At 39.8% G+C, this 16,940-nt stretch overlaps 1 protein-coding gene across 2 annotated transcripts in view; it reads left to right on the forward strand.

Moving 5' to 3' along the window:
- The window catches only part of STK32A (serine/threonine kinase 32A), a 121,113-nt gene that overhangs the window by 35,904 nt on the left and 68,269 nt on the right, over positions 1-16,940 (forward strand). The gene's annotated exons all lie outside the window — the stretch shown is intronic.

The following is a 16,940-nucleotide window of genomic DNA, read 5'->3' on the forward strand; positions in this document are numbered from 1 at the left end:
GGGGCAGGGACTTGGAGTGCAAAGTACGGCATCACTGGCAGAGATGAGCTTGACTGTTAGGACTTGTACAAAACACTTTCTTCTTAAAGTGATTGGCAATCAACCTTTTTTCCTTGCAGCATACTTCTTAAGCAGCCACATATATACCTGTGAGTTGGAAAAGGACGGGTGCTGCCTTTCTCACCGAATAGACTTTAACACAACCGGAGCTAATTTATGTCAGTAGCTAGACATTAAATGACTGATCTGCTCTCAAAGCCATTATCATAATCCAAGCCTTAGAAGACAGCGGAGACGCTTGCATTATCTACTGCTTCCTGCTCTCTTCTTACCAATGGAGGTCTTTATGTGGCTGGCTCATTTTGCTCTACATTTTAATGCATCCATTATGTTAAGAGCCAGTTCTTAAAGCTAATTCAGTATGACTGTTATTTAAATATGTATACCAAGCACTTCTTACTTACTAGCAAAGGGAAAAAAAAAAAGATCTCTATTCAGAGAATACTAATGGAAAAATCATCGAAATGTCACTGTGTGTTTAGGGAGATTCTCTAGAGGAATCAGTGCATAAAACCTGTCTCCCTCCATCTTTAATTTATACAGTTCACTTAATACACAATTTGCTTGAAGACTCTATGCCACAGTTGAAAAGAAGATGGTTCTGTGTGACTTGGAAATAGGTCTGTTAGAGTGTATGCACTGTTCAGACATGGCCCAGCCTTGGTGTATTTAATCATTATTTTACAATGGCCTCTTCACAATGCTGCCATGTGAAGAGTTAAATGGATGCAGCTCTTTCTTCCCCGTCCTTAGCAATCATCAAATTGCCTTTTTTTCCCTCTCTTCACAATGATGATCCTCCCTTTGTTCAAACTCACACTGTCCTCCTTCAAAATTTCAACCAACTAATTTTCTTCTTTTAAGACCAGGAAACCTTTATAAGGGCACATTTAGCATTTTGCCCTCTCATGCTTGTCTGTCATCCCTGAGCAGGCCACGTTGATTTCATTCTATTCCCTTTTTTTTTTTTTAATAACATGAGTGTTGTGAGACTTTAAGCTGGCCAAAGAGTATAGATTTTGCTACTTGCTCACTTGGTTTCACTCCAGACATCATTCTCTTGTCTGTGCATCCTGACTTGGCAATAACAGGACATATATCCTATTCTACCCTTCTTCTCACTTCTGACACTGAATCTTACAGCAGAATCCTGGGCACCATTAACATGATAGAAGAGAGAGAAGAGACAGCTCCACCCCCATGATTCTAATACCACATTCCGAACTGGAAACTGATAAGGCACATTCCCAAAGGTACAGCAGAAACCCCTTTGTCTTTCAAACCTTGAGATAAAAGTCTTCAGACTTCAGCATTTTTCTCCTTCTAATAAATGCTTTCTGCCTTACTCAGTACAGCATAGTAAATATAAGTGAACTTTCCACAACTATTAAGCACCTTGCAGTGCTTCAGGAGATGTGACTGTAATTTACTTTATCATTTTTAAGTCCCATTGTTATAAGATACGCTTAATGTGTGTAATTCGGGTTGTTTCTATGAGTGAAGTATGATCAAGTGCTCTGCCCGGTGCCCAGCACACAGTAAGCATCTTACAAACGGTAGCTCTTAATTTCCTTGCTCCGTTAAGGCATAGCATTCTCAAGTGCCCATCACTGGTGGCCAGTGTGGAACTCCAAAAGACAAATCTGAAGGGTGCTTGGTCCCAAGACATCCTGGCAAGCTGTGTGTGGTGAAGGAAGGGGGGAAGAGCCTTCAACTCATTCCCTGTAAGAGCTTATGTTTGTTTTGTCTTCCACCTGCATTCTGCAAATCAAAGAAAAGATTCCCTGTGTATTATGTACAATTGAATCTAGATTTTTCTATCCTGGGTTTAACTAGACTGAGCTTTATATCCCCAAAACTTCAGGAGCCGATTTTCTTAAGAAGCATTGTATGATTAACAAAATAATAGCAACATTTTTTAGACACTCATGTACTTCTGTACCCATTCATGTACTCTCTTTTGCTGATACGTTGTGTTGGCCTGCCAATATTGCTTTTAATAATAATCTTCTCAGGGATGCTCAAAATGTCCTCTGGGGATGTGTTCAGAAAATTCTGGTTCTCAGGTTGAAGGAAAACACAAATTGTTTCTCTTTCAAGCAGGTTTTACACTAACGTTAAGACGTTGGTTTATGACTATATTGGTATAAACACAGACACATATGATCTTTGAAAACTTTTCTGCTCATTGCAAGTTGAAAAACAGAAAATCACATAGAGAACTGAAAATTCTCCAATAATCCTATCACCTTGAAACCATTCCTAACAGTGTGGACTTTCCAGTAAAATGTCTGCATCTGATTATGCATGAGTCCCATTCATTCCTTCATTCATGTATATATTTCCGGAGCATCATGATTTATAATCAGGGTTGCCAGATAAAATACAGGATGCGTAATTAGATTTGAATTTCAGATAAATAACCAATAACTTTTAGTATATGTCCCAAGGATCACACAGGACATATTTTAAGTAAAAATTACTCATTATGTGAATTTCTAATTTGTGGGCATGTTGTATTTTTATTTGCTCAACCTGGGGACCCTAATTGTAACAGAGGCCCGTACCGTGGGGACGCAGTCCTGAGCACAAATAGCGCGTGACTATATCAACTATGAGAAGTGCATGAAGGAACTAAGTAGAAAGAGGGGTGTGGGTAGTATGTTTTGAGGGTTTTCAGGGAAGGAAGGTCACTAGTCTGGGAGCATCAGTGTTAAGGGTGGAAGAACCTTCTGAATTAAAATTCAGCCTCTCCAGACCTCTCCAGACCTGGCTCGACTCAGAACACAGCTATCAGATAAAGGCCATGTTATAAAGTGAAGGCTGCCTGACAGGGCTGACATCCAAGAAAAGCAAATACAATCTTCCTGCGAGCCCCTCCCTGAGGGCCTCCAAACAAAGCCCTGGCAACCCACAGCCCGCAAAACAAGCGCCTGAGTCCTGCCCGGCACAGCCGATCCCCAGGCGGCTTTTGTTCACTGAGATTAAGCCTGCAGCTGCGCACAGCCACTCAGGGCTCCGAGCTCTCCTCACCCGTGTCTCCCGTTCCTCCCGTCCCGTGAACCCCAAGGGTCCTCGTGTGATTTCAGAAAATGAGAAGATGCGACTGTCTGTGTTAAATGAAAAGGACCATGGGTACTGGGAGTGCGAAAAGGGAGCCCCGTGAGATAGCTCAACACAGTCACATAAATGAGTTCCCTGGAAGCAACCTCTATCATCTGTGACTCAGAGTGCCAGCACCTCTTCACACAATCAGAGACCTTTGAGAACTCAGGGCAGCCTTCAGAGTCCCAGCATCAACCATAATAGCTTCTATTACTTTGGGTTTTACATATATGTTCTCGTGTATTCATCCCAACAACCTACGTGGATGGGGATTATTCTTCCCATTTTACACCTGAAGAAACTGAGGCTCAGAGAGGTTACACCATTTCCCCAGAGTCACACAGCCAGGACCCAAACCCAGGAATCCTGATTTCAAAGACCCTGCTCTTCCTGCTATCCTCTACCCTCTCCCACAGATGTCTTGTGAGACTCTTACAAAATACGTACAGAAATGCAATTTATTTGTTGATCTTTCTCCACACCCCACCAGAATACAAACTCCATGACGCAGATACGTTAGTATCTTTTGTTTACTGCCTCACTCTCCAGCTCCTACAATAGTGCCCAGCTCACAGAAAGGGCTCAATAAATATATGTTGAATGAATGAATGAACAAACGAAGTGAATTAGCAGTGGGACTAGTCTTCTGGCTCCTGGTTTTTTGCTCTTTGCCCATCATACCTCTGCCACCTCTTGCACACTCACACACAGCCCCATATAATCATGCCCATTCCAGATTCTTCGTAGGCCCTGAGGTCAGAGGGATCCGAGTTTGAATCCCTGTTTCGCCACTTGCTAACTGTAAACGAAGCAAGTTACATTATATGTTTTTCTTGGTTTCCTCATCTATAATTGGGAATTAGAGCCATATCCATAGCAGAAGGTACTGATACGAATAAGAACATGTATATAAGGCATCTCAAACACAGTAGATATTTCATAAATGATGGCTTTAAACAAACAACTCTGAGGCCCCTCCCAGAAATGACATGACCCCCCTGCCCCCATAGCCAGAGACGATTCTGAAGATTCTTAGGTGGACAGATGCACCCGAACTTGAGCTGGCTTGGGCATTAGAAAGTCTTTTGTTCTGAAATTTTAACTCAAACAATTTCTTTGAATCTAAAATAAATGTCTTGATATAAAATAAGGAACTACAGAGTGTTCTAATGAAAATAACAAATACCCATATATCGTCACTCAGAATAACTGTTGTAATAGTTTTCTATTGCTGCTTTAACAAATTACCGCCCACACAAAACAACAACAACAAATTACCACCAACACAGTGGTTTAAAACAACAGGAATTGAAGTAGCTGAGGTTAAAGCTATTTTCGTAATATAATGAAAACATTCTTTTCCTTTTGCCCTGCATGGTTATTTGCACTGAAACTTCACAGGCAAAACTAATCAGAACAATGATTACCTATGGAATGTAGAGATTAACTAGAAGGTTGCATGTGGAAAACTTAGGGAGTGATTGAAAGATTCCATTATCTTTATTGTGGCGTTGCTCCTAGGAGAGTATATATTTGTAAAAATTCATTACATTTTATACTTAATATCTGTGCATTTCACTATAATTTTCCCTCATTAAAAGAATATGGAAAATTTTTTTTAAAACACAGATGTATTATATTACAATTCTGGAGGTCAGAAGTGCAAAATCAGTCTTCCTGAGCTAAAACCAAGCTATCAGCAGGGCTGTGTTCCTTCTGAAGGCTCTGCGGGGAGGACTTACTTCCTTACCTTTTCCAGCTTCTCCGGGCTGCCTGCATGCCTCGGTTCATGGCTCCTTCTTCCATCTTCAAACCTCTCTCTGACCTTCTGCCTTCCTCTTCCACCTTTTAAGGACTCCTGTGATTGCATTGGGCCCACCTGGTGATGATGATTCTTGCCCAAGCTCTAGCCACTCTCCACTGGGCTCTCTTCTCAGCTAGGCCTCAATCCTACCCAATAAAGACTTGAACAAAACACTAACATTCTTTTTAGGGCTTCCCTGGTGGCGCAGTGGTTGAGAGTCCGCCTGCCGATGCAGGGCACACGGGTTCGTGCCCCGGTCTGGGAGGATCCCACATGCTGCGGAGCGGCTGGGCCCGTGAGCCATGGCCGCTGAGCCTGCGCGTCCGGAGCATGTGCGTCCGGAGCCTGTGCTCCGCAACGGGAGAGGCCACAACAGTGAGAGGCCCGCGTACCGCAAAAAAAAAAAGAAAAACACTAACATTCTTTTTAACAGCTCAAGGCCTCATCCTAGGATGACCCTAGCCCACTTATAGTGCTTGCCTGAGAAAACTCAAGGCTGGAGAAAAATTTACTGTTTGCTCCACGAACACTTGAAGACAGGGCCCCTGTCTCCCAGCCACTGCGGAAGGGGAGGAGCCCAATTTCCATACACGGCGTCAGTTAACAAACCAGGTGGGATTCACGCGGACCAACCCCACCTTCCCAGTTTTTGTAAGTTTTCACTTGCTGGCTCTTCTGAGCCCCCGCTCACCACCCTCTCTATTCCCTATTCAACAAATCAAAGTTGAGTTCAGTTCACAACTGGACTCTTTCTTTTTTTTTTACATCTTTATTAGAGTATAATTGCTTTACAATGGTGTGTTAGTTTCTGCTTTATAGCAAAGTGAATCAGTTATACATATACATGTGGACTCTTTCTATTGCAGTAGGATATTACGGACTAAACTCTCTCCTTACTACTTTAACCAGTGTCAGCTTTGTTAACTTAGGAAGAGATGTGATTAAATTAAGGATCTTGAGAAGGGGAGATTATCCTGAATTATCCAGTGTTGTCATAGGAAGAAGTTGTCCCTGATGAACCTGGATAGTTGGGGAAGAAGGAAGCAGTCCCTGAAGAAGAACTTGGCAGACAACAGTGTTATCGTGTGGCCAATACATAGTACTTGTTCCATATAGTTGTTGACTGACTGACTGTTGGGCTAATGGCCAAGGAACTGGATCTTTATAATGCAGACTTATTCATTTATTCCTCAATATTACAAAGGATTCCTTAGAAATTCATTGGAAGAATATGTGGTAGCTTACATAGTATCAGAAGTAAAGCTTGAAGAAGCAGGTCTCAGGAGGGTGAGGGACAAAGGCAGTTCTGGGACTCTAGGTAGCAGGAAGTAATGGACAGAAGTGCAAAATCAGTCTTCCTGAGCTAAAACCAAGCTATCACAGGGCTGTGTTCCTTCTGAAGGCTCTAGGGAAGAGGACTTACTTCCTTACCTTTTCCAGCTTCTCCGGGCTGCCTGCATGCAGGGTATCTCAGCTGGGATGAATCAGCTCCAGCCAATTTTCTAACCTTGCATCACGGACTCAACGTTCAAAGTCCTGGGAGGGAATCCAACTGGACTTGCTCAGAAACATGCTTACCCCTTGGCTAGAAGAAAGAGTGAAACAAATAATGACTCCTAGATTGTTGGCCGGAAAAACTTGGTGAATAATTGTGTCATTCACTGAAGAGGAGCAGATTCATTGTCAAAATCAAGAACTCTCTTTAATTAACAAGAACTCTCTGTTGACTTTGAGCTGCATCTTAGTCATGCTGTTGAATAGGCATTGAGTCTGGTGCTCAGAAGAGAAATCCAGAGTCAAAGGAGAAGTCCCACAAAACATGAATATGGGAATCATTGGCTTATAGGTGCTATTTAAATCAGAGACTTGAAGGAAGCACCTTTGGAGGGAGATTACATTAAAAAAAAGGGCTGAGGACTCAAGACCTAGAGCATTTAATACAGTAGTTCTGACAGAGGAGGAAGACTCAGGGAACTAGACAAAGAAGGTACTCCCAGGAACCTAGCCAACAAGCTAGGGGTAAATCAGGAGAGAATCCTAGAATCAAGAAAGGAAAGTGTTTCAGAAAAGAAGGCATGTAAACCATTTCAAGTGCTGCAGAGAAGTCAAGAATAAGGAGACAACTGCCCACTGACTTGGGAAGAGATAGATGTGGTGACCTTGATATGAGCCAACTCCAAATGGCTGGACAAAAGGTGGAAGGGAGTGGCTTGATCAGAGCATGGGACTGAGTAATTTTCTTTTTCGAGGGTGGAGTGCAAAGTGGTTTTGTTGTGTTTTGAGATTAATCCATGTTGTCACAAGCAGCAATAGTGTATTGTCATTTCTCTATCATAGTCCACTGTATGAATATCCCATGGCTTATTTATACATCTTACTATTTTTTATTATGCAACACAATTTTTTTTTTTTTTTTTGCGGTTCGCGGGCCTCTCACTGTTGTGGCCTCTCCCTTCGCGGAGCACAGGCTCCGGACGCGCAGGCTCAGCGGCCATGGCTCACGGGCCTAGCCGCTCCATGGCATGTGGGATCTTCCCGGACCAGGGCACAAACCCGCATCCCCTGCATCGGCAGGCGGACTCCCAACCACCACGCCACCAGGGAAGCACTGCAACACAATTTTTAATTGAAGTATAGGTGATATACAGTGTTGTGTTATATATATATATATATATCCTTTTTCAGATTCTTTTCCCTTATAGGTTATTACAAAATATTGAGTAATAGTTCCCTGTGCTCTACAGTAGGTCCTTGTTGGTTATCTATTTTATATACAGTAGTGTGTGTATATACATCTTATTACTGATGGATGTTTGGGTTGTTTCCAGTTTGAAACTTTTACAAATAGTCCTGCTGTTAACATTCTTCTTTGTATCTTTTGGTAAACAAAAGTACACACATTTGGGGGCAATAAACCTAGGAATTAAATCACTGGATCCTAAGATTTATGTAGGTTTACCTGGCAAACAGTTTTCCAAAGAAGCTGTACCAATTTATATTCACATCAGCAAGATGTGAGAATTCAAGTTACTCTAAAACCTCACCAACACTTGGTATTGTCAGTTTCTTTACATATAGGTATTCCAGTAAATGTGTTAATTGTATCTCATTTGGTTTCAGATTGAGTTTCCCTGGTGACTTAGAGTTTGGGAACATTTTTATATGCTTATTGGCCATTGGGAACCTGTTCTTGAGAAGTGCTTGAGTTTTTGGTCCATCTTTTTATGGTTTGCCTCTTTTTCTCATTGATCCATAGAAGTTCTTTATATATTCTGTAAACAAGTCTTTTTGAGGATGTAAATTATTTGCCCAATCTGTGACTTACCTTTCCACTCTATAATGATGTTTTTTAAAATAATCATTAAAGCTTGAATTTAAATGTGGTATAATTTATCAACCTTTTCCTTTATGGGTAGTGCTTTCTGTGTCATGTTTAGGTAATCTTTGCCCATACCAATGTGAAAATATCTATCCTGTTTCCTAGAAGCTTTGTTGTTTTAGCTTTTACATTTAGATCTATATTCCAGGACCAAGATTCACTTTCTTTCCCCATATGGCTATCTAATTAACCCAACACCATTTATTGGAGCTTTTATGTTTCCCTTCCTGCATCACAGTAACTCATTTGTTATTAGTCATCATATACGTGTGGGTTTCCAGACTTTGTTCTATTGATCTACTTGTGTACCTTGACACATTTATCACACTACCCTAAAGACTACAGCTTCAGACTGGTAAAAGAATTCAGTAAAATAATGCTCCTTCTTGGGCTTCCCTGGTGGCGCAGTGGTTGAGAGTCCGTCTGCCGATGCAGGGGACACGGGTTCGTGCCCCCGTCCGGGAGGATCCCACGTGCCGCGGAGCGGCTGTGCCCGCGAGACATGGCCGCTGAGCCTGCGCGTCCGGAGCCTGTTGCTCCGTGACGGGAGGGGCCCCAGCAGTGAGAGGCCCACGTACCGCAAAAAAAAAACAAAAAAAACCCATAATGCTCCTTCTTGATTATCTTCATTATAGTTGGACCTTTTCAATTCCATATAAATTTCATAATCAGCTTGTCAATTTGTATTTTAAAGCTGCTGTTATTTATATTGGGTTACATTGAATTTATAGACTAGTCCAGGGAGAATTAAAATATTTGAAAACTATTAAACCTTCCAATTTATCAAATACACACAGACATAATTAAGGTATCCCTTAATTTCTGTCTTTAGTTTCAGTTTTTAGTGTAGAGTTCTAGCATATTTGTCTTTAGATTTATTTCTAGGTATTTAGTGTTTTAAAATTATTCTAAATAGTAATTGTTTATCAAAATTTAATTTTCTAGTAGTTTGTTACTTATTTACCAAAATACAATTGATTTTCAATATTGATTTTATGTCCAATGACCTTGTTAAATTCTCTTATTCTTTCTACCAGTAGGCCTGTAGATTCTTTTGGACCTTCAATATTTACAATCATGTCATTAACTAACAGTGACATTATTAGTTCTTCCTTTCCCATCTTCTTACCTTTTACTTTCATGCCCATTGTATTTGCATTGAGAACAATGTCGAATATAGCGGACATCCTTATGTGTTTGTCCTGATTTCATGGGGAAGGTTTTAGGGATTTCAAGATTTCGTATGTTTGCTGTAAGCTCTTCGTAGATATCCATGATCACAATAATAAAGTTTGCTTCCAGTTCTAGTTTGCTAGAAGTCTTGATCATGAACGGGTATTAAATTTTGTCAAATGTGTTTTTGTTTTATCAAGATCATTTCTATTATGTGGTGAAGTAAATTAATTGATCTGCAAATCTTAAAACAACCTTGATCCTCAAATAAACCCTAGTTGGTCATGTTCTATTATCCTTTTGTATCTATCACTAGACACTATAACACATATTTTTAAGTATTTATTTTTATATATTATTTTTATTTATCAACATTTATTTTATTATGTATACTATATATATTTTTTTCAAATGTGCATAAGCAAGATTGTATGCAGAGTATGAGCCCATCAAGAGGAAGGACCTGGTAACGTAGGATAGAAAAGGGAAGATAGCTAGAGCAAGCTGCTGAATGTGGAGAGATGGATGTGATTCAGGGCACAGCTAAGTGTGCTGGCCTTAGGGAGAAGCCAGGGCACTTCTTTCACTGTACTAGGACAGAAGGCAGAGTACGTAACTGTATATATTCCTAAAGTGGTGGATTTGCTGCTGGGCAGATGAAGTAGTTCTCATGCCATTGCCTCTGTGACACATGAGTTACCAACTGAGAATGAGGAATGGGCCCAGGATAGGAAATTTTGAGGAGAAAAGCTAAGTGACTGAAAGTATAAAATCAATAGAGAATTAGGACTTTCTTAATATCTATTTGAGACTTGTGGTTAAAAATGTAAGTGAATCCAGTCAGCACTGTTTGTGTTTTTTCTCCTCAGAGTACACTTAATGGATATTAGTTTGTTTTCTGTTGCTGTTTTAAAGCATATAGGTGTGTTCAATCAGGATTGGAGTCTAGCTGGGAGAGGTATCTTCACTATGACAGAATTTGATGAATTGAAAAATATATTTGAGGGGGTAGACTCAAGAAGTAGACTCCTGGGGGAAACGTAAGGAAATCATACATTCGTGAAGTCTAAGACAGTTAATACTTTTGAGGTGTTATGCTAAAATATTACATGCATTATCTCATACATCTTCAAATACTAGTTCCTATGAAATAGGAATAGTATTTGTCCCCTTATAAATGTGAGTAAGCTGAAGATGCGAGGTTTGATTCCTTGCCAAACTGCAAAACCAGAAAGTCATAGCACATCTAGATCCTACATCCCACCCCCAAATTCTTTAAAACACTTAGTGTTAACTTATATTTTATTTTAATGTTGCTTATACATGTATCATTACTTCCAAAACTCTGAAACTGAACTTTAAAAAATTATACACCACTGCAAAATCAATTTTAAAAAATTTCAAGAGCCTTTTAGCATGATGAGTTATGATGTTTTAGAGAAACAAAATCACCACTTGCAACTTAATATATTTCAGTTTGAGATTAAAAAAAAAAAAAACATTATGCCTATTCCTGCTTTCCTGGTAGAGTTCCAAGGGCTGGATATCAGAACTAGAGTTGCATGGAAAGCCTCATGAGGTGGGAGCAGAGACAGGAAAGATCAAAACATTTCTGAAGATGCAATTGATCTAGTTGGACTATAAACACTAGTCAGGTAATCAGAAGTGGGATGCATGACAAATGAGAGACTAGGAGAAGGGCACGGAGGGCAAAGTAAGAATCTCTGTATTTGGTAGTGGCACTGGGAAGTCCTCTGCCTGCCCTGGAATTCTGAGACAGGGGCAGCTAGGTCAGTAAGGAAATAAATTGCTTTTCTGGCTAGAGAGGCAGAGGGGTAGATGATACCATGAGCCAGATGAACTTGCCCTCTCTCCACTTCATCCACTCTGGAGAAATGACCAATCAAAATGTATGACTCAGCACGTCCTGGAACCCTCTCAGCCCAGCCAGGACCTGCCCAGCCACTCTCTGAATCACAAGTGGTAATTTGTGATCCATCAGTGACCCAAACTCATCCCCTTGGATTGTCTCTCTGCTGGAAGTCTACAGTTCTCCAGAAGCACAAAAAGTGTTCACTTCTAACATTTTTTTCTCTGGACCCCTGATAAATTCTCTGGGTAAGAGTCTGATCTAATTGTTCCTCATTATCATCTGAGCTTGGGACTTGGCTTTTCTTTTTATATGGGTGGCAAGATGTTGTTATTCCCCTTTGCCTGTTTACTGGCTGTATTATTCTCTGAGGTAACTATCTCAAGAGAATCTGTAGAAGATAATAATAGTTATATTTTCCCCAGAGAAGCTTCATAAATACATCTCCAGAGCCAGCACAGATGAGCTGACAGATCACAAAATAGCATTTAAAGCTCTGCCCAGAGAAAGGTCAGAGCTGGAGGAAATCAGCTATTACATCAGAACGTCAGGAAAATAATCTGCAACCTGTTAAGGTGTGACATTTAAAAATCATCCACAATCTTTTTCATTGAGTAAATTATGGATTTTTGTTCATTTTTTTGGAGGCTATAGGTTATGGTTTGAATCAGGCAAGTAAGTATGTGTATTACTGTCTCTGAGGCTTTTATGATCCCCTGCAATCAAAATTACGTCCTTCCGTTAGTTTCTCGCACAGTATCCTGCACTTTTCCTTCAAAGCCCTTACCACATTTTATAACTACATATTTGTTTATGCAAATATTTATGTTGTATAGATGATTAGGTTTAAGATGAAGGAAACCATGTTCCTGGGTTTACTCTTTTAGCCTCATCACCTGTATGATAAATATACAATAAATAGTTGTAAAATGGCCACTGAATAAACAAGTGTTCATTATGTATCAAGCTAATAATATATGCTGGGTTGCTGATGGATGGAGATGAGCAAAGCACAGATTCCTCAAAGTGTTCAGTCAAATGAGGAATTCAGGCAAAAAGAAACCTAATGGTTATGATACAATACAATACAGTGCAACCATCTATAGCTAGGTTCCTGGAGTGTTCTGTAACAGAGAAATGGCTGGGTGCTGTGGAAGGGCAAAGAGGGATAACATCTAATTTATGTTTGGCAAGAAGAGGTCAGGAAAGACTAACGTAAAGGAGAAATGAACTCAGACAGAGGCTTTATGTCTTGTGAGATGTACATAAAAGCTTCTTCTGGCTAAAAAGGAAGTTTTAATGAACATTTATCATAACTATTATATGATGGGTTCCTCAAATCCATTCTATCCACTGCCAAAAAGATCTGTGTAAACTCTAAATTGTACATGTTTATGAATTTTAGATACATGGGTTTTGAACCTGGATATCCTGTACACACAAAATACACAAGGGTGGATGAGGTCATCTATGTGTGTTTTGATGAGGGCATTTAAGGTGTGTTTCTTCCCTTTTAGAACATTATAAGCCTACTTATGAGACAGAGAAAACGTACTTTGTAAGTTTCAAATCTTACTCTACTGCTGGGTTTTTCTGAAGATGGAAACTTGACAACATATTCTAGAGAGAGAATGTGGGGAAATAGGTACTTTCATAAATTCCTGGTGGGGATTCAAAATGATACACCCTCTATGGAGATAATTTGGCAATATAGAGTCTAAAATTACATATGCCTTTATCCTTTGTTTTAACAAACTTTATCTTAGCAAACCCACTTCTAGGAATCTATCTCAAAGTAGTTCTGGCCAAAATACAAAAAGCCAGATGCAAAAAGTTTTTCACTATTGCAGTATCAGTAATAGCAAAAGGCTGGAAACAACCTGAATGTCCTTCAGTAGGGAACAGGTTGAGTAAACAAGTGACACCCATAAAATGCAGCACTACACAGCTGAAAGAGAGAATGAGAAGTATCTTTATATACTTTTATGGTCTGCTGTCCAGAATATACTGTTAAGTGGGAAAAGCAATGTAGCCTCAATTGATCTATAGATTCTACAAAATGCCTATCAAAATCTCAGCTAGATTCTTTGAAAAAAAATGGCAAGCTGATCTTAAAATTCATATATAACTTCAAGGGATCTGAAACTCAAGAAATTCAAGGGAATAGCTAAAACAGTCTTGGAAAAAAACAAGGTTGGAGGGCTCACACATGGTTTCAAAACTTAATCCAAAGCTACAGTAATCAAGACAGTGTAGTACTGGCGTAACGATGGGTATGAAGCTGAATTGAGAGTCTGAAAACAAACCCTCCATTTATGATCAATTGACTTTTGACCAGTATGTCAAGACAATTCAATGGGTAAAAAGTCTTTTCAGGGCTTCCCTGGTGGCGCAGTGGTTGAGAGTCCGCCTGCTGATGCAGGGGACACAGGTTCGTGCCCCGGTCCGGGAAGATCCCACATGCCGCGGAGCGGCTGGGCCCGTGAGCCACGGCCGCTGAGCCTGCGCATCCGGAGCCTGTGCTCCGCAGCGGGAGAGGCCACAACAGTGAAGAGGCCCGCGTACGGCAAAAAAAAAAAAAAAAAAGTCTTTTCAACAAATGGTACTGGGACAATGTGATATCCAAATGCAAAAGAATGAAGTTGGACCCCTACCTCACACTATACAAACATGAACTCAAAATGGATAACAGACCTAAATATAAGAGCTAAAACTAGGGCTTCCCTGGTGGCGCAGTGGTTGAGAGTTCACCTGCCGATGCAGGGGACACGGGTTCGTGCCCCGGTCCGGGAAGATCCCACATGCCGCGGAGCGGCTGGGCCTGTGAGCCATGGCCACTGAGCCTGCACGTCCTGAGCCTGTGCTCCGCAACGGGAGAGTCCACAGCGGTGAGAGGCCCGCGTACCGCAAAAAAAAAAAAAAAAAAAAGTTAAACATAGAATTACCATGCAATCCAGCAATTCCTATCCTAAGTATATACTAAAATAATTGAAAGGGATTCAAACAGATACTTGTACACTAATATTCATAGTGGCATTATTCATAGTAATCAAATAGTAGAAACAATCCAAATGTCTGTCAACAGATGAATGGAAAAACAAAATGTGGTATATGCATAGAGCAGAATCTTATTCAGCCTAAAAAGGAATGAAATTCTGATACATGCTACATGAATGAACCTTGAACACATTATACTAAGTGAAATAAGCCTGATGCAAAAGGACAAATGCTGTATAATTTCACTTACATGAGGTGCCTAAAATAGACAAATACATACAGATAGAAACAGAGTTTACCAGGGGTTGGGGAGAGGGAGAATAGGGAGGTATTATTTAATGGGTAGAGTTCTTGTTTGGGATGAAGAAAAAGTTCCGGAAATAGGTAGTGGTGATGATTACACAACATTGTGAATATACTTAGTGACACTGAAGTGGTTAATATGGTAAATCTTATGTTACATATATTTTACCACAATCAAAAAATATTTTTTTAAAAAGTTATTAATAGACAAATGGTGGTATTAAAGAAAACAGAGAGGGATAGGAGATTTTTTCTCAAGATACCTTGTTTTGCAGATTTGACTTTGATTTTATAAAATACAGAAATACTTTATATAACTCTAAAACAAAATGAACATTTAAAAACAATCCCCCCAAATGGAATGTATAATAAAACAAACGAACCCAAGTATCTATCCAGTTTGAGGCATAACCACACAGAATTGTACTATTTCAAGTGAGTTTCAGACAATGACTTTATATCATTAGTGGAATTATACCTTAATGACAAAAAAGAATAGTAATATCTTAAAGTGTTTTCAGTAACGGTATTGCTGAAGGTAATGTTTATATTGCTATTCTGAAAGTGTTTTACATCCATTATGGATAAAGCAAACAGCATGGAGGGTAATTTGGTAAAAACTTGAGAGATCTCAATATCTTTGAGAACTAGGATTTTCAGTAAGGAAGAAAGGAGTTACTGATATAATAGTGATGAGATTGGGCTTCCCTGGTGGCGCAGTGGTTGCGAGTCCGCCTGCCGATGCAAGGGACACGGGTTCGTGCCCCAGTCTGGGAGGATCCCACATGCCGCGGAGCGGCTGGGCCCGCGAGCCATGGCCGCTGAGCCTGCGCGTCTGGAGCCTGTGCTCCGCAACGGGAGAGGCCGGCGTACCGCAAAAAAAAAAAAATAGTGATGAGATTAAGAGTCACTGCAGTCTTGAATATAAATTGAAACTATCATTATGAATTTACAGTGCATTTATCTTCAATTACATTTGTGTATGCATATATATATATATTATACCTATACTTATATCAAATATCTGTATCTAATCCTAGCTCTAGCCATTGAAAAGACCTAGTAACAATGACAATCCAATTGCAGCAGACACTTCTATCGCCCAGTCTGGAGGAAGAAATATCTTTTCATATCAGAAAGTCATAAAGCTATCAAAACCTACTAGGGTCATGTCAAAAAAACACATGATCCAACTTGACTATGTTCCTATTGGCCAAAGAATGGACATCAATAAGGGTGATAACCCATCAAACCCATGATTTCATTATGATTTTTTAAAAAAACTTACTGTTTGCTTTGGGAGGATTCTAGGAAACCAACAAATCATTTTGAAAAGTGATAAATAAAAGACTTCAGCATTTGTTTTACGTTTTCTGTATGAACTGTACCTCAAAGTAACTAAATAATTGCTGAAAGCCAGTTTCTCTTTATAAAAGTACTCCAGCTAAAATACAAAGGAGAAATGATAGAATTCAAATATTACAACCCATAAGAACTTTTTGGATCTAGGCATTCAGGTGCCTTTTTGGATCGAGGCATTCACCATGAAAAGAAAGACCTACTGATTATCTACCTCCTGCTCAAAGTACACCCCACCACCTGTGAAGTAGTCCTGCCCGCCACCCCCTGCATCAAACCTGAATCTGAGCAAACCTTAAGATCTAACCAGCAATTTTCACAAAATACAGAGAGTTGTGAAACATGTAGAAAGACGAGCCAGAAATGCAAACAGCAAAATTCAGGCTGTGGAACAGCTACAGCAAAAATGATTTGGTTTCTTCAACAAAAAATTACTAGGAATAAAAGAAGAGTTGGTTAGGGAAGCTATAGAATAAAAAACATCTTAAAGGCACATAAACCAAGGACAAAGTATGGACCTTGTTTGAATCCATTTAAAGGACCCAAATATTCTATAAAAGTTCCTTTTTAAAAGAAGACATTTAATTATATATTAACGCATATATGTGGAATCTAGGAAAATGGTACAGATGAACCGGTTTGCAAGGCAGAAATAGAGACACAGATGTAGAGAACAAACGTATGGACACCAAGGGGGGAAAGCGGGGGTTTGGGGGGTGGGATGAACTGGGAGATTGGGATTGACATATATACACTAATATGTATAAAATAGATAACTAATAACCTGCTGTATTAAAAATAAAATTCAAAAAAATAACTAAAAAATAAAAGCAGACATTTATAGAACAATCAGGGAATTGTGAACATTGAGTATTTGGTGAAAACCTCGA

This window comes from Globicephala melas, chromosome 3 (assembly GCF_963455315.2).
Source record: "Globicephala melas chromosome 3, mGloMel1.2, whole genome shotgun sequence".
Taxonomy (NCBI): domain Eukaryota; kingdom Metazoa; phylum Chordata; class Mammalia; order Artiodactyla; family Delphinidae; genus Globicephala; species Globicephala melas.